This window comes from Zea mays, chromosome 1 (assembly GCF_902167145.1).
Source record: "Zea mays cultivar B73 chromosome 1, Zm-B73-REFERENCE-NAM-5.0, whole genome shotgun sequence".
NCBI lineage: Eukaryota > Viridiplantae > Streptophyta > Magnoliopsida > Poales > Poaceae > Zea > Zea mays.
This window is the reverse complement of record NC_050096.1, coordinates 248,366,486-248,388,850: the sequence shown is the minus strand read 5'-3', so window position 1 is coordinate 248,388,850 and position 22,365 is coordinate 248,366,486. Positions and strand designations below refer to the sequence as shown.

The 22,365-nt window shown below is 44.7% G+C and overlaps 1 pseudogene; it reads right to left on the bottom strand.

Moving 5' to 3' along the window:
* Positions 1-9,422: 9,422 nt before the first annotated feature.
* On the bottom strand, positions 9,423-20,550 carry LOC111590102 (PTI1-like tyrosine-protein kinase 3; annotated as a pseudogene).
* Positions 20,551-22,365: the final 1,815 nt, after the last annotated feature.

The window sequence follows — 22,365 nt, the reverse complement described above, 5'->3', positions numbered from 1 at the left end:
GGTGAGATCTCAGTTAACCAATACTTTTTAGTTGTATGAATCAAAGTTTGGTGATGTGCTTTTGCAGGCACAACACCATATGTCCAGTGCTAATCAAGGTAAGAATAAAATGGCTTGGGATGACATCTATGGTGATGATGATTTTGATGTTGAGTCATATGCTTCCCAATATGGTGTAAGATCAGGATCAGGTAATATTGCTCCCTCTTCTGCTACCTTTGCAACTGCAGCCTCTATCTCAGTGTTATCTTCATATCTGGACAATGATATTGTCTCACATTTCAATGAAGACTTCAACATCTTGAGTTGGTGGCATGAACATAAACTTACCTTTCATATTATTTCTCTCCTTGCTAAAGATGTCATGACTGTTCCTGCTTCAACTATATCTTCTGAATCAACTTTTAGTCTTGTTGGCAGAGTGATTGAGGAGCGCCGCCGCCGGCTCACAAGTGATATGGTGGAGATTTTGTCATGTATAAAGGATTGGGAATTAGCAAACTCACATATGCAACACAATGTGGAGAAGGACACCAAAGAGATGGAAGTTATCCATGAAAGTATGATCCTTGAAGATGACGCCTCTGTTTGAAAGTTTGTTTGGACTGTAATTGTGGACTATAATTGTGGACTGTAATGAACATTAATACTTTAATTTGGAGCTAGTTGTACTCTTTTTTCCTTTCTAGGGATTTCTCACGAGGTGAGTATTTATCTAGAAAGGTTTTTAACGGGGGTAGCATTGCACATCAGCTCCAAACCAAATTAAATATCTATTTTGCTGAAGTATTAATGTTATGCTTTGAAATATGGATTTGTAATTGTGATGTGGACTTGTAGTTGTAATTGTGATATGGACTTGTAGTTGTATGGTGACTTGTATATGAATCTGGATTATGTAATGTGAATCTGGACTTGTATTGCATTTTCTAATGTGAATCTAGACTTGTATAGCCTTTTTCGGGCTATTGGGCGGCCCGACACTATCTGGCCCATCGTGCCCACGGCATGGCACGAAAAAGGCTTGATCGTGCCGGGCCTAGGCTGAGGAGACGGCACGACGTGCTGGCCTGGCCCGACACGACACATTGACCGTGCCGTGCCCATTCTAGTCCATTTGTGTCGTGCCCACAACAGGCCCGAGCCGGGCCGGGTCGGGCGACATGTTTGGACATATATACTCACGGACGCACCAGATTTAAAGTGCTCATGTGAGCACAGAGGCTCCATGAGCACAAGATACGTTCCCGTCTTATATGTCTTAAATGTTTGCTAGATACTCTACATAATCATGCACTGAAAATCTCTTATCAGTACAAAACCGCGGTGTACAGTTCTTGTTCTTGCGATGCTTTTGGATGTCATGGCCCAAAAGTCATTACAACTGAAGTTTTTAAAAAAACATCTTTTCAAACCTAGAACCTCAATCAACTCCTTCTTAGGGCTTGTTTGGAAGTTAGAGGATTGGAAGGGTTAAAACTCCTTACTATTCAAAATATAGTACCAGGATTTTAGCCCCTACAAATCCCAATCTCCCAAGCGAGCCCTCAAAACCTGACTCAATCATCAACCGCGCATCACCATAGGCTCTGATCGCGAGTCCACAAAGGCCATAGGCTCATTTTTATCTCTTTTCCACCGATGGATAACTTCAACAACTAAATGGATAGCCTCGAAGAATAAGAACATCAAATTCGTTTGTTAAACCCCATAACCATCCTCAGCCAATCCAAGTTATCTTTGCTTACCCTTGGTCAAACCGATGGCTGACTTAGCCAAAATTCTGAAAAGTAGTCACCCAAGAAGTGACTACTGAGTCTTCAGTGGTTTTTATAATCCTTACATGTTTGTGGCCCTGGCGTTTGGCAGACAAACATTTTGCCTCTCGGTCCGCTTTTATCAAAATCATTTTTATGAAAACCACCAAAATCAACATGAATACATAATCTATCGAGTCGTTGCGACAAGTGAAATCCACTACTTCCTAAGTCCTAAACTGCGCAAACCCCTTCATTTTTGTCCTCACGCAAGCCCACAATATCTAGATTCTCGTGACAACTAGATTATCCAGGAATCCAAATTCTCGAAAATAGATCTAGAAAAAATTTGTCCCAAATAGACCATTTATAAAAGTAGTGATGGCAACAGGGGGCGAGGGCGAGTGAGTGCTCCCTGTCCTTGCCTTGATCCTCAAAATCCATTCCCCACCCCCGCTCCAAAACACTTAACGGAGAGGATTTCATCCCCGTCCACATCCCCGCTGGGGACCCGATGCCCACGGGAAACCCGTGTTGATAAGTTGTTGAGTACAAATATTATGATATACACAAATAAACAAGGTGTAAAAGAGAAGAGAGTAAATGACAACACTAACGTTGAAATCATTGTATATGAGACAAAGTAGTGTAAACGAAGCATGTATATAGGATGCATGGGTTTACTCACCTCCCTCTTTCCTTTATTGCATAAAATAAAGACCGAGAACACAAATAGCTTACCAGACCTTCAGAATATTATACCTTTAAAGGTCTCTTAAATAGACTTAGGCACTCGAAGACAACAGATTTTTGGATGCTCTTACATATGAGGGTATAGGCTTAGGGCATACAAGTAACTGACCCTTTGTAGCGGTGATATTGTACACCTATTTATAGTATCAAGTTTATAGACATCTTATCTCAAAATTACAAAAATACACACTCCTCTATATGAAGACTCTATACGACTGGAGATGGGCAATTATATCCTTTCGTAGGGAAGAGGTGTTGTGTATGTATTTTTGTCCTCCTTCATAGCCTCCTAGTTGTTGCATCCGAAGGTGGTTCAATCATGTTTACATCTCATGTCTTGCTCCTCCTTTGGCTTGTCGTTTACTGATAGAGAGCTAGCCGAAGCTTCTGATTCAATCATATAGCTCGAAAGTGTCTACCTTAAAACATAATAAAAGAACAACTTTCATGAAATGTGGACTTCGTTTAAAAGCCTTATCCTTAACAGTAGACCCTCGCGAGATTAATTCGTTTAATATAATGAGCTCAAACCACAAAAACTCAACTAAGGGCTTTGAGCTGCGAAGGTCCAAAAACACCTTCATTTGAGTTTGTTATTAAAAATGGACACTTACTGAATGCACCATCTATTGAGGAAAATAGAAGGGAGAGAACAGGGTCCACCATGCAGTGGATAAGGATCATGACACCCCTCGTCTTCTATGTCATTGCCGCTTTATAAGAATGCCTTGGTCATTGACATCATGATAACATTTACTTCCTTGGTTGAAGTAGGTGTTGCACGTATGATTTCGTTATTTATTGTATATTGATTGTAGAAGTTATGTCCCATTTATTTTCTACAAGGTCATATTTCGTTGAGAGAGCCTATTTCCACATTATGATGAGTTCTATGATCGTTGAAGCCAAGGGGACTAATTGATAACAACCTAACGGTCTTTGTGAACTTGTTAGTATTATCTTGAATAAAAAATGCTTAGGAAATTTGCTTCCCTCCTATGACTATGGTAATGATACAATACCTATGACTTCACATTTGAATAGATTTTTTTGTACCCAATTTTTATTTAACTTTTATCCTTTTTTACCTTTCACACTTTTTATGTGTCTTGGACATGACTATCTAAGTGTTGATTCAACTATGGAACTGCCAGTCAAAATCCTGGACTCGAGGCACGTGGACCCGGTCTGGTGGCGCACCAGACCGGTCCGGTGCCCCCGAAAGAAGCTGAGTTTGGCATGTTTTTGCAATGAAGGAGAAACAACTATGAGGTCTTTTGGGGCTATAAAAGGACTCCCATGGCGACCTCCTTCAGTACCCAAGCACTCAAAGAGCATACACAACTCCGGCACCTGCCACGACACTGTTTAATGATTCTAATCAGATCCTAGAGTTGTTTTGAGTTGTTTTCTTGTGACACTTGTGCTTGCGCTCTTGTGATCTTCTTTTGTGCATTGTGTTGCTGTGTTTTGCTATTGTGCGTGTACTCTCTCCCTTTCTTGTGCTCAAGCTTGAAACTTTGATTTGTGTACGGCTACCAGAGACTCCAATTTATGGAGATTCCTTACGAAAGAGATTCATATTGATAAGGAAGACTGTGGCACTCAAGTTTGATCTTTGGATCACTTGAGAGGGGTTGAGTGCAACCCTTCTCCGCTGGGACACCATAACATGGAGTAGGCAAGCATATTAGGCTTGACCGAACCACGAGAAAAATCATCGTGTATTGTGTGCTCATTTGTTTGTGATTTTTCTCCATCTTCCTAAGTTTATCAAATTCACTTGTGATATTGCTTTTAATCTATTCTATATCTTGAAAGAGAAGTCGAGTGAAGAGGACTTGCTTACTTCTTCTCTCTAATTGGACTTGGCTTAGTTTGCACTAACTCTCATTTCTAGACCAAATTTTGTGTTTTAGTGTTAATTTTGCAGGATCACCTATTCACCCCCCTCTAGATGCTCTCAATTGGTATCAGAGTCGGTCTCTTCTATTGGGTCTAACCGTCCGAAGAGATGGACTCCAAAGGCAAGGGGAAGGTGTCCGACGAGAAGGAGAAGATCCCCCTCGACGATGACCCCAAGGGAGACAAGACTGTCGACTCAGGATTGAGCAAGAAGAAGGAGGGGAAGAAAAAGAAGTGCATAAAGAAGATCATCTACTACGAGAGCGACACTTCTTCCTCTTTGCAAAAGGACTCCTCCTCCTCCTCCAAGAAAAAAATGGTTAAACAAAACTACACTAAAACATCTTTTAATTATTCTCACATTCCGTACAATTCCAATGCTCATTTACTTTCTATTCCTCTCGGCAAGCCTCCTCAAAAATGCATTTTTTGAATGATTAAACTGATTTTTTTACCATAATAACCTGAAACATGGAATTCGCGTGCCCAAGATTAATATGCCCAAGAACACAAAAATGGCAATAAAACATAGAATCTGCCCAAGGACATGGAATTATTTGCTCTCTTGCAGTATATAAAAAATTATCGATGTTGCATAGTTTTCGATGTAACTTCCACTAGTACAAAAAAAGCTCTATGCATGTGGTGATGTATAACTTTTACACACGGTTTTGGTTACCGAGCGCCATTGAAAATAAATTGGTTGTCCAGACTCAAGAATCGCCAGTGGAAACACTTTTCCACTGGCGGTTCCTTAAAAAAGTCGCCAGTATAAATCGTGCATTTCTACTGGCGATTTTCTTAAAGAACCACCAGTACAAATATGATTTCTATTGGCTGTCCCTAAATGAAACCACATGTAGAAAACATTTGAAATCGATTTTTTTTGTATTTTCAAATGACCACCTATGAAAAAACCATCGAAATAAAAAGTTATACATCTCTAAAAGTTATGAACCTTTGTAGTTGATAAATTTTTTTATTTGGGATATCAAAATTGCATCTGAATTTGACAAATTTTAAAATGCAAATTTTGCAAACGAACTCGGATAGAAAAAGTACCAAAATAAAAGTTGTATAACAATCAATTCGTTTACAACTTTGTAGTTGTCAACTTTTTTATTTGAATTCATTTACAGCCTCAAACACTCAATTTGTACTTGGTTTGTTCTAATATGTGGGCAACAAATCTGCAATAAAAACATAAGTAAGCGATAGGTGTAGCGGTGTAGGAGGCTTCGCGCGAGGGTGAAGGAGGGGTTGAAGTGCCACCAGTCGTGTAGCGCACAAATTTTGTGTAAATGCCGCACACAGTTAGGTGGGGTCTTTCCTAATTAAAATAATTTTTTGCTATTTTTAAAACACAGTTTATGTGTTTGCGGGTTTATTACCTCAACTGCTAGTAGAAATTAATTTACACTAACGGTTGTCTTGACTGAATCACTAGTAGAAAATAGATTTCCACTAGCGGGGTGTGAAAAGAAGTTTTTTTACTGGCCCCTACCGTACCGACGGTGGTTCTAAAAAAATGTGAATAAAAATAGGGTAACAACCTCCGATGCGGTGCTTCTTTGTACCAGTGATCTGACTTTGGTTACACCATTATTCTTGCAAAAACATAACTTAATTTTGGCACGCAAAGTTACCCTTTTTCAGAAAGAAATCAGCAAGAAATTTGACTAAGTACCCTCTCTGTCCCAAAATAGTATTCGTTTTTAGCTCTGTTTTTATATCTGTATTGACCTAGCCGATGATATATATATATATATATATATATATAGATAGATAGATATAGTATTTAGAGCCCTGAGCTCTATTTAACTACAGGAAGCTCTGACCAGGTGTGCAGACCGCACGGACCCTTTTTGACTTATTGTACCTACCTGTGCTTACGCTAAATTATAATACGAGTTATGCTGATGTGTGTATCAGTTTATGCAAATATAGTCTGCGCATATTACGTGAATCGGACCCACGATCCTGCCCACGCCGTCGCTATAAAAACACCCCCACGCCGCCAGGGATTAGGTTTTAGCGGCGGCGGCGGTTCCCTCGGGAGTGCGAGCAGACGCCCGTGAGCAGGAGAGCCCCGGCCGCCGCGGCGCTCTCCAGCCGGCGGATTGGCGGTCGTGGAGGGGGCGCGAGGAGGAGCCTCAGCGTCTGCGGCGGTACAGCTTCAGGAGGCACCGGTCGGGGCGCGGCGGAGTGGGCGGCGGTGGTGCTGTTCATGGTGCTGGCGGTCGTGGTGCTGCTGGGCGCCGTGGCCGTCCTTGTGGTGGTGCTGCTGCTGCAGCCCCGCGTGCCGTACGTGGCGGTGCGGGCGGGCTGGCGGTGCTCCGCGCCTACCCTTTCCGCGTGCCCTCCAGGGGCGTCCTCCCGCTGGCGTACGTGGCGCGCGCGCAGGGCGCCCCGCTGGGCGACGCCGGCAGCGCCGCCATGGAGGCCGCGCTCCGCGACGGTGTGGTGCTGTTCCGGGTGGATGGGGAGGCCCAGACGCGATGGAAGGTCGTGGGGATCGTCGGCGTCGACCAGTGGACGCGCCTGGCGTGCCAGCTCCGCTTCTTCTGGCCCAATGGCACCGTGCTCCCCTTCAGATGCATCTCCAAGTCCAAGTTATTGTTCTTCTGACTGCCGTGCCCTCTGTATTGTCTAGTGGCTACTCTTCTGACCTCAGTTCCATGGCCGGGCGTGAGCGTGACGGATCAAGATTCAGGAACAGCAAATGGCTTCATCGTTTTCTTTCTTGTCTTGGGTTCGTTCAGTTATTAATTCACCCCCATGTCGCATGTATAGGTCGGCAAAAAAAGATTTTGTCTTGGGTTCTTTCTTATTGTATTTTACGCTTCCACTAAAAAGCAAGTGCCACATTCGTCGTTTTAAAACAGATCATTGATTTACGCTAAAATTCGTATCCATTTACGCTGTTTCGGATCACGTCTTACGCTTAAATCCACCTGACCTAGAACCCGAGCACGATCGGAGCGCAATTTTGACGTCGTAATTTAGGTCACATTCGTTGTTACGAAATAGATTGATGATGTACGATAAAATTTGTACCCATTTACGCTGTTTGGTTCACGTTTTACGCTGAAATTTGACCAAGCCAAAATCCGTGCACAATCGAACGTGATCAATCTACGCTGTTTTAGCTAATATAGGATTTACGCTAAATTTCGTATTCATTTACGATGTTTTAGCTCACGTTTTACGCCGGAATCTGCCCTAGCCAGAACCCGCGTACGATTGGGTGCACGCGATTTTTACGCCATAATTTTGGGCTTCGTTTGCTGTTACAAAATAGATATATGATTTACGCTAAATTTCGTACTCATTTACGATGTTTTAGCTCACGTTTTACGCTGGAATCCGCCCGAGCAGAACCCGCGAACTGCGGCTGTAAATTAAAATTTATTTCCTTCTACTAATGCTCCTCGAACCGTAACTGTCCCTTTATTTACGCGATTATGCAGCACGTCTTTTCTTATATCAAACCGGTCAAAATTTATATAATGCATGGTTTATGCTATCATGTTACACATCGTTATGCAGTCGTAAACGGTGTGCACATGGTAATATTCGTTTCCGTGAGTCAAGGTACAAAAGATCCCTTCTATGCATGATTTATGCGTGCGTATTTTTTCCTCCTGTAACTGCGCCTTTATTTACGCGCACGAAGAGCACGTCTTTCCTTATCTTAAAACTGGTGGGAGATTTTAAATGTTTGCATGGTTTACGCTATCATGTATTACATCGTTATGCAGTCGTAACCGGCAAGCACATGCAAATATTCGTTCCCGTGATTCGTGGCATAAAAGGTTCCATTTATGCATGAGTTATGCACATTTGTACATATATTTATGCGTGTGTATATCACATGTCGCGTCTCAGCCGGAATACGTGGCTATCCTATGCATGGCTGACGCAAGCTGGCGTCCAGTGGGCCGAACGCGACCCGATCGGCCTCCTGGCTGGGGCTTCGTCCACTAACGGAAGCCCAGGGCTTCCATTACCTCTTCCCTATATATATATATACCCATGCGTTGCTACGAAATCACTGCGAGGAAATGCATACAACCTCGTAGGGTGGCTGCAATGTCAGTTGCAAAGGGAGTGGCGGAAGAGTTTGGTTGTCGGCTGGGAGAGGAAGTTGGTTATGATATCCGTTTCGAGGACTGTACGGGTCCGGACACAGTGATTAAGTACATGACTGATGGTATGCTTCTGCGTGAAATTCTTGTTGATGAGAACCTTTCCCAGTATTCTGTTATCAGGCTTGATGAAGCCCATGAAAGGACCATTCACACTGATGTGCTCTTTGGTTTGCTGAAACAACTTATTAAGCGCAGATCTGATGTGAGGCTTATTGTTACTTCTGCCACCCTTGATGCTGAGAAGTTCTCAGGATATTTCTTTAACTGTAACATCTTCACAATTCTTGGAAGAACATTCCGAGTAGAGATATTGTACACTAAACAACCTGAAAGTGATTACTTGGATGCAGCATTGATTACTGTGCTGCAGATTCACTTGACAGCCAGAAGGAGACATCCTTGTTTTCCTGACAGGGCAGGAGGAAATCGATCATGCCTGCCAGTGTCTTTATGAGACAATGAAGGGGCTGGGCAGGGATGTTCCTGAGCTCATAATCCTGCCTCGCAACCTCTAGACAAGGATCTTCGCCACAGCTGCACTACGCAACATCCTAGTGTTACCACTGTCTACTTACCTAGCTAGCAGCAGCTAAATGCCGAACAGGCTAATGTATCGGTCGATGTCCCCGACATACGGCGCAATAGCCGCTTTAGCGTCAGGCAGTCTCATGTCCATAGGCCAGCGCGCAGCGTCCCCGGCCTCCCACTATTTATTTGCCTCCTCCACCCATACATTAGATCTCGATTCGGCCTATCGTCAAACAGCAACACAACATGGTTCTAGCAGAAATACATTTAAATAAAGTATATATAAAATACGAAACTATTCTAGTTGGACGAAAAGGTTATCTTTATTTTAACATGAGACTATGGAAGGTTGAACCTTCTCATGAAGATATTCAAGACCTTTTGCAGCATCAACAACAATTTTGACTTTGCATCCAATCAAGAGCAGGACCAGGTTGTGCACCTGCAACACCTTTTCTTCCTGTTGAAAGAAAAAAACAAGTTAAAAACAACTTTGTGTTTTCATTCATGGTTATTTTTGTTTTATCTCCAAATGCTGCATATTAGCTAAGTGGCTAGATGCATACCATGCAAAATATCATGTAGAGATCCCATCTTAGCTAATTCGTAAGCTAGTAGACGTTGATCTCCTTGGATACAATAACCAAGCATGTCCACAAAGTTTTCATGCTTCAATCTTGAAACAACGGATACCTATATCCAAATTAGGAAATGGGAAAAGGGAAATTGTTCAATATTAAGCATAAACAATATACAAAACATTATCAGAGAATTGATAATTTTGCAAAAACAATTTTATTGCAGTTAATAAGAGTTGTAGAGTATAATACAATTAAGTATTGGGTATCAGGGTATCACTACCGGAATCAGCTCCTTTGCCGTGTGTCTCCGACACACGGCAAAGGCAAATTTACACTCGGCAAATGCTTTGCCGAGTGTAACACTCGGCAAAGAACGCTCGGTGAACTGTACATCGGCAACAGCCTCTTTGCCGAGTACTATTTGTCGGGCACTCGGCAAGCACTCGGCAAAGACTTTGCCGAGTGCCAAACGGCACTCGGCAAAGAAAAGTCACCGTCACGACGCCAAGTAACGGTGACGGATCCTTTGCCGAGTGCCGTCTGTGGCACTCGGCAAAGAGGTCAATGTTGCCGAGTGTTTGCTCGAGAGGCCCTCGGCAAAGACTGACCCAGTGGGCCCCACAGCCAGTCCCTGTGTCGAGAGCTCTAGTAGGCACTCGGCAAAGGTGGCTTCTTTGCCGAGTGTCTGTTGGACAGGTACTCGACAAAGAACCCTGCAGTGGGCCCCTTTGCCAGTCCCTTTGCCGAGTGCCTTGGCAATGGCACTCGGCAAACATGTCTTTGCCGGTTCCCAGGTTTCCTTCTTTGCCGAGTGCCATTGTCAGCACTCGACAAAGATGGCTTTACCGGTTCCCAGGCTGCCTTCTTTGCCGAGTGTCATGGTCATAGCACTCGGCAAAGCTACCCTTTGCCGAGTGTTACACTCGGCAAAGTGACCAGAATGTCCCTTTTTTATTTGCTTTTGTTGTTCCATCTAAACAAACAAAAGATATATATGATTCACATCACAGAATGAACACATTTATCATGAACACCATATATATCACAAAGTCTCACTAAAGTCTCACAAATATAAGTAAGGATCATCACAAAACAGATATAAGTCTGCGTCATCACTAACATCACCAAGTATCTCACAAGATAAAGTTTAACTAACATCACCAACACTCATAAAGGTAAGTCTGGATCATCACAAAACAGATCATCAACGAGGTGGGCATCTGGACTGGTTCGGCGAAGGGCTGGACGAAGCATGAGGGTTGTTCGACGCCGCCGATTGACCCTGCACAGAGAAGAGATTGTATGTGTGAGAACATATGAATAAATATCATGCAGTACTAAAATTTTGACACTCACAGGAGTAGTGAACTCTGTAGGGTCAGCTGCAGGGAACAACGGAGGTGGTGGAGCATGACCCTGTGCGGCGCCAAGGCTCTGCATGTACGCGAACATCTCCGCCATCCTCTTCTCTAGCTCCTCACGTTGCCTCCTCTCATCATCTAGCTGAGTCTGTAATATTTCGCCCTAATGTTACGATAATGCAAAGAACATATATATAAAAATCAATGAACGATGAATAGATAAGGAATAACCTGGAGTTGCTGGATACGATGCTGTGAGGTGTCCTGCCGAGGTCGTATGGCTGGGCTCGCGCTCGTGCTCCTTGCTCGCACCTGAGAGAGAGTGGGAGTGGAGGACGAGTCAATTGCCCCGTCGGCAATCCAGTACCGCCCATGCCTCTTGCCTCCTCCGACCCTCATGAGGACATCTCCGTCGATGTCCTCGGTCCTCGGATCGTAATCTGGCCCATGGACCTCCTTGGCCATGGCGGTGTACTCATTGAGTCGGCTGTGGATGGCGGGGTTGGTGTACGCCTCGGGCCCGTCATCCGGGTTGTAGGTGACGTCGGACGTCGCCTTCCCCTTATGGGCCATGGCATATGCCGAGAACGTGGAGCAAGGCGCGCCACCATGTGCCGCCGACTGCGAGAAAACCAACGATATGGTTAGAAATCATGTCTAATCGAAAGTTATATACCTAAATAAAAAAGAGCGCGTACCCATGCTTCCACGTATTTGCCCAGGCTGCGGCTGCCTTGATGGTGGGAGGGACCTTGCATCAGCAAACGCCGTTCCCGGCTAGCGTTGTGCGCCTCGTCCCACTCAGCCGAGCACCACCTCTGCACCATCTTCTCCCAGCACTCAGGATGCGCGGCGCACCAATGAGGAATCATCTAAAAAAATATAAGTACACCGCATATCAGAAGATAAGAATAAGCATATTTAGTACCAATAATAAAGTTTTGTATTTACCTGCAAGTACTGGTCCGCAGTCAATGACATGGTTCGGGCGTCCTTCTTGTTCACCTTCTCCCCAAGGACGGAGCCATGGTAAGTGACGATGGCCTGGATGCGCGCCTCGTAGTGCATGTCCACGACGAGCTTCTTACAGCACGTCGTAGACACCACATCCGCCCTGGCCTCGTATCCAGCATCGCACCTGAAGAAATCCTACATACAAAGACGATGTATCCATACATTATTTCAAGAATATGCAACAAATGCGACTTATTAAACAATATACTGCGAGGAAGACTTACCCACAGCTCTTGCTTCACCCGCTCCGCCTTGTTGTTGAATTGTCTGCCATCCCGATCTACTGCATCGGGGGCGACGGCGTAGTGGTCGAAGGTGTATGCTGGGCTCGTCAATCCGGCGTACTCGACAAGTCCAGGGAAGTGTTCCCGGCATAGAAGGCCGAGGATGCCATTGGGGTTGCGGCCGTGACCCCCTGCAGTCTCCAAAACCATCCAAGACCTGTCGAAGTGATTAAGATGAAGTATTAGTTTCTATTATTAATTTGAACATATAATATGAAAAAGCAGCAACAACATCTAAAGTTACCTACCTCTCTCCATCGGGTCGTATCAGCGGACGTCTGTCACGAAGTATGGGTCGCTTAGGTAGGCTCGCGGGACCTCGCAGGTAGATACTCCTCGAACCTGAGGAGCCAGAACCTGAGATGTCCTGCTGAGCGGCGTCATCGTCGTCGTCCTGCTGTGCCGCATCGTCGTCGTCCTGCTGTGCCGCATCGACAGCGGCTTGCTGCTCCACCTGCTGCTGTACGGCGTCGTCCTGCTGCGCCTCCTCCTCCGTCCTACAGGTGCTCCTCCTCCCCCTCCCCCTCCCCCTCCTCGTCCTCGTCCCACCGCCCACCATCTTTGTCCAACAACCTGCAATTAAGAGTAAACAATTAAGCACAGATAAAAAAATATGTATTTAGAAACATATGCAAAATAAATGAAATATAGCATTACATCGATTAAAAATAATCTTCATATGTGTCCGGGTTAGCCGGATCATAAGTGTCATCATCACTATCAACCATTTCATAGTCAACATCATCTGAAGGCGCAATTTCGTCATTGGCATTGCCTTCAAGTATTTCTAAGTCATTCTCATTTTGCACCTCATCATCCTCGTCATCAACAACCATTTCAATATCTACTTCCATTCCAATCGCTTCGGTTAAGTCTATCTCAAATTGCCCTTCGAGCCCATCTTCTTGGAAGAACTCTCCGTCATATGTGTCCGGGTCTAAGTTATAATCTTCATCGTTTGGAACAGGTAATTTAGCGTGCGGTGATACCTTATACACAACATCCCAACCCTTAAGATGTTGTTTCGTTTGGCACGCATATGGAAGATAATACACTTGTGTGGCCTGTTGGGCCACAATATAGACATCGTCTCCTAGTAAGGTGGAATCCTGGTAAGGTGGAATCCTGTCGAATCCTGTCAATATAGACAAGGGACTAGGCTAGCTCCTTTAGCAGGTTCGCCATATGCCCGTTCCACGAAAGCATCGGTCTTCCTAATCCATTCTGGGGTGACATCATTACGTCGAACGCGGCCCGTGTACATCCACTCACGGTCCTCCATCCTCTAACATATATAACCGAGTATAGTTTAATATAGACATGTAATGCATGTACACTACGTTCCTACCTTCTAATAGGTGAGGATAGGTCCTAATCCCACCCGCGGTTGCGTAGATGGAGTTAGTTTCCATGCTCTACTCCGATCCGAGATAGAATTTCGGCAGCACCTCCCCGCTGTTCTCCGGATACACGTCCTGGCAGGGAGAGTGTACTGTCCGGAGAACAACAGGGAGGTGACGCCGAAACTCTTTCTCGGACCGGAGTAGAGCATGGAAACTAACACCATCTACGCAACCGCGGGCTGTCCAAAGATCTGCATATCTACACCGTATCTCTTTCGAACGGGAGACGCCTAACTGGGTTACGTGATCTACGACCATGATGCGGAAATAGAGGTTATACCTAGGGTGGCGGTGGAGTCAGGCTAGTGGGGCTGTGGCGGGTCGGTGCAGTGGCGACGCGACGCGGTGCAGGCAGACCCGCAGCGGCTAGGAAGACCTCTGTAAAAAATACATGCCTGTCAACAAAAAATTCACATCACCGGCACTCGATTCCAAGTCTGACTTTTATTTGATAATTGATATGTGTGTGCGTGCCTATATATAAAACATAGTAGAAGAGTTCAGCATAGAGCATCTATCTCCTTTCCTGGTAGATTGAGAAAAGTGAATAGGGACACGTGCCTTGATCAGTAGATTGAAAAAAACACTCTCCTTTATACATATGCAGGGACCTTAACGTACATTTTGAGAGGGAATGATTTATACTTTCTAAACCTACTTGGCCTCTAATATGTGTAAATGTGCACTAAAGTTTTACAAAGGAAAACTTTAGACCTCTACCATGAAAGAGTTATGCAGCGTAGTTTCCAATCATATATATATATATATACACACTAGCATAACAAGTTAAATTACAAATGTAAGCATGTAACCTACAAAAGCATCAATGAGATAGAAATGATGTAGACCCACATCGAGGACGACGATTTTAATCGAGGTATCGAGAAGCTCATGGTTTTTCCTAATCTTCATTGGAGCCCCTAGCAAGGATGCCCATGCGAGGGACAAGCTCTCGACCAAGTAGCTCTATTGATAGCCCACATTCCTTCCCTATGCGCAAGTGAGTCTTCATGGTAGTCTTCTTTCGGATCTCTTTCCATTATCTTTATTATCATGTATTTGACCAATACGTTGTTGGTCACACATTTCATTTTGTACACGCTCAATGACCTCACCACATTTCATAGGATCTTATAGGACTACAAGCCCTAGTGTACAAGCAATGGTACATGGAAGCACTAGGTGGCAAGGGTATGGAAATCTCACTAAGCAGCAGGCCTAAACTTAGGGCAAGTGCTAAATAGTTGTGAGGATCTAGATGGCTAGAGAGGTGTGAATAGCCAAAAAAATTCTTCTACAAATTTGACAACACTAAATCAAGCGGTTAATACAATAGAAAATCCTAATAAAACACTACAAGCACTCGCTCTAGTTCATTCGAGCAAGGTCACTATACAATTCTAGTAGCTAGTTGATTCCATCCTAATCGCTCCACCAAACAAATCTACTAGCTATACAACTACAATAAAAAGCTAAGAAAAGAAGCAACTAACAACTAGTTACTCTGGTGCTACTAATAAAAAGAGAACTACTTCTACAAAGTTACACAAGCAACAAGCACAACACAAGTACTAATAAAAATGTAAAGACAAGGGTAGTGCTTATACCAAACCAGGCAAGAGATATGAACACCAATCGATTTTTTCTCTGAAGGCTTGGTTGCTTGTCAACAACTAAACCATGTTACAATGGGTCTTATGGTAAATGATTCATACACTCACTAGGGCGCGGGCGGACGGGCGGGCGCCGGTGAGGGCGCGGGCGCGGGCGCTGGCGAGGGCGGCCGCGGCGGGCGCGGGCGTGGGCGGACGCGGCCGGCGACGGCACGGCGGGCGGCGAGCCGGCGATGGCGCGGAGCGGCGGCGGGCGCGCAGGGAGGCGGCGGTGGGCGCGATAGAGAGGAGACAGCGAGAGCAGAGAAAGGACGAGGAAGAAAGCCGCGGGCGAGTATATTCGCCTTCTTTGCCGAGTGCCCGTGATCTGGCACTCGGCAAAGTTTTTTTTTAATTTTTAAAATAAACTTTGCCGAGTGCCAGATCGGTGGCACTCGGCAAAGGATCCTTTGCCGAGTGTCTATCATCTGACACTCGGCAAAGATTAACTTACACATCTTTGCCGAGTGCCACCCTGGGGGCACTCGGCAAAGAAGTCTTTGCCGAGTGTCTTCTTTGGACACTCGGCAAAGTACATTTTTATTTTTTTTTATTTTGCCAACCAAAATTTTTGTGGTATGTTCCTACACTATATAGACCTACATGTACTATTTTGGGACAATTATAACAGTGTTTTCTATAGCTAGTACATTTAGTTTGTTTATTTGAATTTCTTCGGAAAATTCAGATTTGAACTGCAGGTCACTTGAAACTTGGAAAACCGTGCATGCAAAAATAATATCCATGCTACATAGCACAAGTTACGACCGATTTCAGGAGCGGACCGGAAACTTTGAGCACCATGCTCACTCAACATGGCCGTGAACTTGCCATACAGCTGTTTAAAAAATTTATAAAACACAAACAAACTTAGAAAATCATGAAACTTGTCCACATGTCATGATATCATATGTAGAGTCTGTGATAAAAAATTTAGAATGTTTGGAGAAAGTTGTGAGACACTATGTGTAGAAACCTAAGAGAACCACACATGAAATCATAGAGTTTCAATGTGGATCTCTTAGGTTTGTACACATAGTGCGTTACAGCTTTCTCGAAACTTTTTCAAATTTTTATCACAGCCTCTACATATGATATCATGACACGTGGACAGGGTTCATGATTTTCTGACTTTGTTTCTGTTTTATACAATTTTTAAACACCTGGATGGCAAGTTTACGGTCATGTTGAGTGAGCATGGTGCTCGAAGTTTCCGGTTCGCTCCTGAAATCGGTCGTAACTTGTGCTATGTAGCATGGATATCATTTTTGCATTCACGGTTTTCCAAGTTTCGAGTGACCTGCAGTTCAAATCTGAATTTTCCGAAGAAATTCAAATAAACAAACTAAATGTACTAGCTATAGAAAAAACTGTTATAATTGTCCCAAAATGGTACATGTAGGTCTACATAGTGTAGAAACATACCACAAAAATTTTGGTGACCAAAATAAAAAAAATAAAAAAAATGCTTTGCCGAGTGTCTACAGAGGACACTCGGCAAAAACTATGTTTGCCGAGTGCCAGATATTTGACACTCGGCAAAGACTGACGGCCGTCAGTTGTAGACGGCCGCTAACGGCCCTTTGCCGAGAGCCATGTTTGCCGAATGCTTGACCCTCGACAAAGAAGTCTTTGCCGAGTGCTCGGCTGTGCCGAGTGTCCTACACTCGGTAAACTAGCTCTTTACCGAGCGCAGGACGTTGCTGAGTGCGGCACTCGGCAAAGCCTGCTTTGCCGAGTGCCCGATAAAAAGCACTCGGCAAAGCCACCGGCACTCGGCAAAGGCGCGAATTCCGGTAGTGTCTGGGCAAACCACAAACCATACCTGTGCTAGAAATTCATTATCAGGCTCAGGATCTGCTGAAGTATCAAGCTTCTTGACAGCCACATGTTGTTCGTTTTCCAGAACAGCATAATATACTCTTCCATATGACCCCTTACCAACCAAAGCCTTGGACCCAAAATCATCCGTCTTTTCCCTCAATTCATCTAATGACAATGCAGGTACTTCAATGGAAGGCGGTTTTGCAGGATCACTGTTTGCATTTAAAACCGTTTCCTGAAAGGCATGTGTTGAATATGGCAATATGCTTATGATCTCAGCAGCAGAAGCATGGAATGCAGAGAGAAAAGGCGCAGAACAATTGTAGGCATGCCATGTAAACCCATCTAAAGTAAGAAGCGCCTAATTACAAGGTAACTGAACCACCTAAAAGTTCAATCAGCATGACATTCTAACTAATCCGTGTCCTCATCTGTACCAAACATGCTACCTGAAATGCCTTGCGTAAGCTCAAATTTACCTGGCTTTGCATTGAGAAGATTACAGCTAGATTTATATTTTTCTCTGTCTTTATTTCTCAGACTATTAAGTCATTCGAACGACAAGAACAAAAGTTCAATCTAACTGTTAAATATTATTCCAGTCAATTCTACTTAGTTATCTCTTGATATAAGGATGTATAATTCTGATTCTAGTTTAAAAAAACATTGATCCGCTGGGGAAATGGTAATATTTACAAATCCAAATAAGCACTTATTCCCCTAATGGATATCAATGATCTAGGCTATGAGCTCATCTCCACAAAAAATCGGCAACCTTGAGAACAAATAGTACTACGCACACTATTCTGTTCACATTGACCCAAATTGATAATTCTGATTCTAGTTTCAAAAAACATTGATCCACGGAAGCAATAATACCAACTATCGGCAAAAAGGAGTCAGGGGCAAATCCCTAGAAAAATCGCTAAAATAAAATAAGGCACACAACAAACATTAAATGGTTAGTTTCATACAGGCCAGTATGCTCACCTCGCTCTCCAAAGATATCACTATTGTACTCCTATTCCAAAGTAGTAGCTAAGGCGAAGGGGGAACCAGGTGAACTGACCATGTTAAGCAACATCAGTAGCCCTCCCGTCAGCATCCTACACAATGAAAAAACATTAGTAAAAGAATAAAGCACATCTGTCACCAAACACATCTGTAATATGTTTTTCAAAAGATCAAAGAAAGAGATATGAAAACAAAACATTGATAAGCACAACAAAGCTTTAAACATGCCTGGTGCACATCAAAGCTAGAGTTGATGCTAGCACCATTGACTTTTTTGCCCTGTCCATAAAGCCTATGGACGGATGGACCCATCCCGTTGTGGCATACAACAATCACACTCATGTTCTTTGGAAAATCAAGTTCGAGTGATTACAAATGTTCTAGAAGAAATCCATGAGATAAACCAAGGATATTGTTGATCTTCTCGACACTCACAGTATAAATAAATTCTTGTGAAGCTTGTGCAATTTCCTTCATCCGATCTGTTGGTGTGGTTGGCATTGTAAGGAGCACCTGCAATCAATCACCAAAATATGAATGGTATATGGCTGATACTCAAGATATCTATTCTGTTGATTGGTCCACCATAATTATAAGCAAATCTATTCTGTTGTGGTACCAAACCGAAGTTACACAAAGAAATAAAAAATGGCCCTGGCATACCTATCCTGAATTTAGTGGAATGGACAAACCCTGTTGGCATGTGTGAGCCCAAGTAGCTAGACACGCTTTAGCTGCACAAAAGATAAGAGATGTCAACTTCCATTGATACAAATATGTTTGTTTTTATTGGTCATTATTAATTAACCCCCATTTTCCAACACTACACTCAAAATCAAGGCATCTACCATCACTTGCAAATTCAGCCACAAGCCCACAACTTGCTTTAACATGTTCCAGATGTGTTGGGAGCATGGAACAATTCCAGAAGGTTTTAAAATACTGCTAGGTGAATTTTACAATGCAAACAACAGTCAACCATGATCTTGACAGACTCTTGACACAGATAAACAACACAAACTAAAATGAGAACCTAATAAGTTGGGAGTGAATTCATATCCAATGCTACCCTCCTGCTGCTCCATTCCAGAACAACATCGTGCGGAGCTGACTATTAGATGCGCAGAGTAACCATTGATCTAAGATGGAGTAACTAATGAGCAGAAGTGATACCGAATTCACCCCATCCCTGGGAGCATCTGAAGGGGATCGATCATTTGGATGACAGTTTGGTGTTACTGCTGTTGTAGCATAATCCGGTCTAGCGAATACATTAAACTACTACTTCTGTACTGTAATGATACATTAAACTACTACTTCTGTGCATGCCTTTGTGGTTCAATATTGACGACACGACCAATAGTTCAGTAAGACAAAACTGATCTGTTGCTCTTCCAATTTGTGCCAACCCAAACTAAGCTCATCCTAACTAAGCGCATAGACTAAACATCAACGAACAGTTTACAGCTTTCTTTTTTGTTGTTGATTTCGTGGCAAATAGCTTGTGTTTATTTTTTATTCTTTTAAGTGGATAGAATTAGTAGAAAAGGAAACAAGAACAGTTGAGGCTGAATGAAAACGAACAGTCTCTCTCAAAATGTTGTGCTTAGGTTATCTACTTGCTGATTGGTACTGATTTTTGGAAATCAAGTGCTCCTTAGACCAACAAACACTGGAGTCTATAGAACCTGACGACATGTTGTGCCTGATTGGAGTCAACAATACTGGCATCCCAAACAATCAGGATGATGATCCTCCTAGAACTTGTTTCTCCAAGGGAAAATGTTGGTGAATGAACTGCTATACCGGCTTAGGCGGATTGTTTTGCTGGTAGCTAATATTGAACACATAGACCAAATCATACAACCAAATCACAAGGCATATAGAGAAGGTGGGGGGAAAACAGACCTCCTGAAAAGCGGCGAGGAGCTCAACCAAATCCAGACGGGGCACGACGCTTTGGTGGTGGCAAAGTAATCCTCGTTGTCATTCTCGATGTCTGCCGAGATGGGGGATTAATAGACTGTTCGTTGAGCTCAACCTAGAAGACCTCCTTCTGTGGCTTGCCTGTGTTTTCCCTTTGTATTAATATATAGCATCGGCCAGATGGGGGATTGAAGGGCACCGTCGATGGGAAGAGACTACCGAGGATGGTAAGATAGCGCCTAGGATGGAAGGGGCTAGTGGTTTCGGCTTGGATTTCGTCCACCTCCACGGCTTCCATCCTGGCCACAGCCGAGGATGGAAGGATGGGCGTGCTGGTGCGGTGGGGGGAGAGGGAGGTAAGTGTCGCAGCCCCGTCATGTGGACACGGCTTGGACATGGCTGGAGGTGCGCGTAGGCACGACGAGATGTGCGTGGGGGAGGAGGTGGCGGGGGCATGATGAGGCTACGATGGACGCCCTTTCTCACGCTGAGGTCGGCGGAGGGGAGCATGTCGGGGGTGCGCGGGGAAGAAGATCATGAACATGTGGATGCTCTAGGCGTCGATGCCCTTACCATGGTGAGCATGGCGACAGGGGAGCGATCATCCATATTGATGATGGATTGATGGAGGCGGAAAAGGCTGTCGAGGGAGAGCGTGGTCACGACATCAGCGGCGGCGGGACCTCCCGCATCGTCGACAACGGATCTGGCGCCGGGGTGGTGAGGAAGGACACTGAACTTTGTCGGCAACAGAACTGGCGCGGGGGTGGTCACGACATCGCCGGCAACGGATCTATCAAGGGAGAGCATGCTCATATGGATTCGTCAATGGATCTGATGCAGGAGGATCTGTCAACGGAACTGCCGCTACCTCTGTGGCCTTGCTGCTCCCAGATCCCATCACGGGAGGGGGAGCGAGGTTGCGGATGACGACGAGGGGAGGGGGTGCGCGACGGGGGTTGACAACGGACGCGGGTACGACGACGACGGAGGTAGCAGCAGGCATATTGGCGAGGGATGTGAAGGAGAGGAGGAAGGGAAGGAGTCCGGTACCGACGATGGAGGCGAGGAGAGGGAGGGTGGAGCAGAGGAAGGTGGGAGGAGGATGCTTTTCTTCCATGGATCGGGCGTCGGTGGCGATGGACTCATGAGTCGTGGGGGCGAATATCTCGGTACATCGCGTGTGGGGCGGGGAGGACGGCGGCTGTCACGCCAGCGGGCATCGCGCGAGGGGGGCACGGGCGAGCGAGCAGGGGCATGGTGATGCCTCCGTGCACGCCCTCCTTGCGCTCTTAAGTAGTATAGATAGAACACATTCACCATGTATTGTATGAATCTATTAAAAAGCCAAGACGAATTTTATTTTAGAATAATTTTAGAATAGAGGGAGTGTTGTATGAATCTCTAGAATACATCGTATGTTACATGTACAGGAAAGGCGCTTGCGATTTAATTGGAAGGAGGGAGCGCGTGTCTATATATATATAGGGAAGAGGTAATGGAAGCCCTGGGCTTCCGTTAGTGGACGAAGCCTCAGCCAGGAGGCTGATCGGGTCGCGTTCGGCCCAATGGACGCCAGCTTGCGTCAGCCATGCATAGGATAGCAACGTATCCCGGCTGAGACGCTGCAACCAATATACGCACGCATAAAGGTATATGGAAATGTGCATAACTCATGCATAAATGGAAAAGTTTCTGCCACGAATCACGGGAACGAATATTTGCATGTGCATACCGGTTTACGATTGCATACCGCTGTGAGACATGATAGCGTAAACCATGCAACATTTAAAATCTCCCACCAGTTTGAGATAAGGAAATACGTGCTCTTCGTGCGCGTAAATAAAGGCGCAGTTACGGGAGGAAACAAATACAAGGTTAGCTCATCCACGTCTTTATCTCAGGTATTGGAGGCGGTTAGCGGCGGCGGAAGTTAGAGGTAGTGCCGGCGGCGAGAAAATGTCTAGCACCGGAGCTGGCGATGACATGCCACTTGTAGCATCTGTAAATACGCCAGCAGGTACGTCTATTTCAATGGACATGCATCCTGTAGCGTCTGCGATCGCCCCATACACAGAGGGTGTCTCCGTTACTCCCCCGGCAGCATTGAGGGCACCTGGACATATCGATGAGCACACAAAAACGGCAGATGTGGTCGGCGCAGAGAAGCACATCCCCATGAGACATATTGGGCCGCATGAATAGGACACAC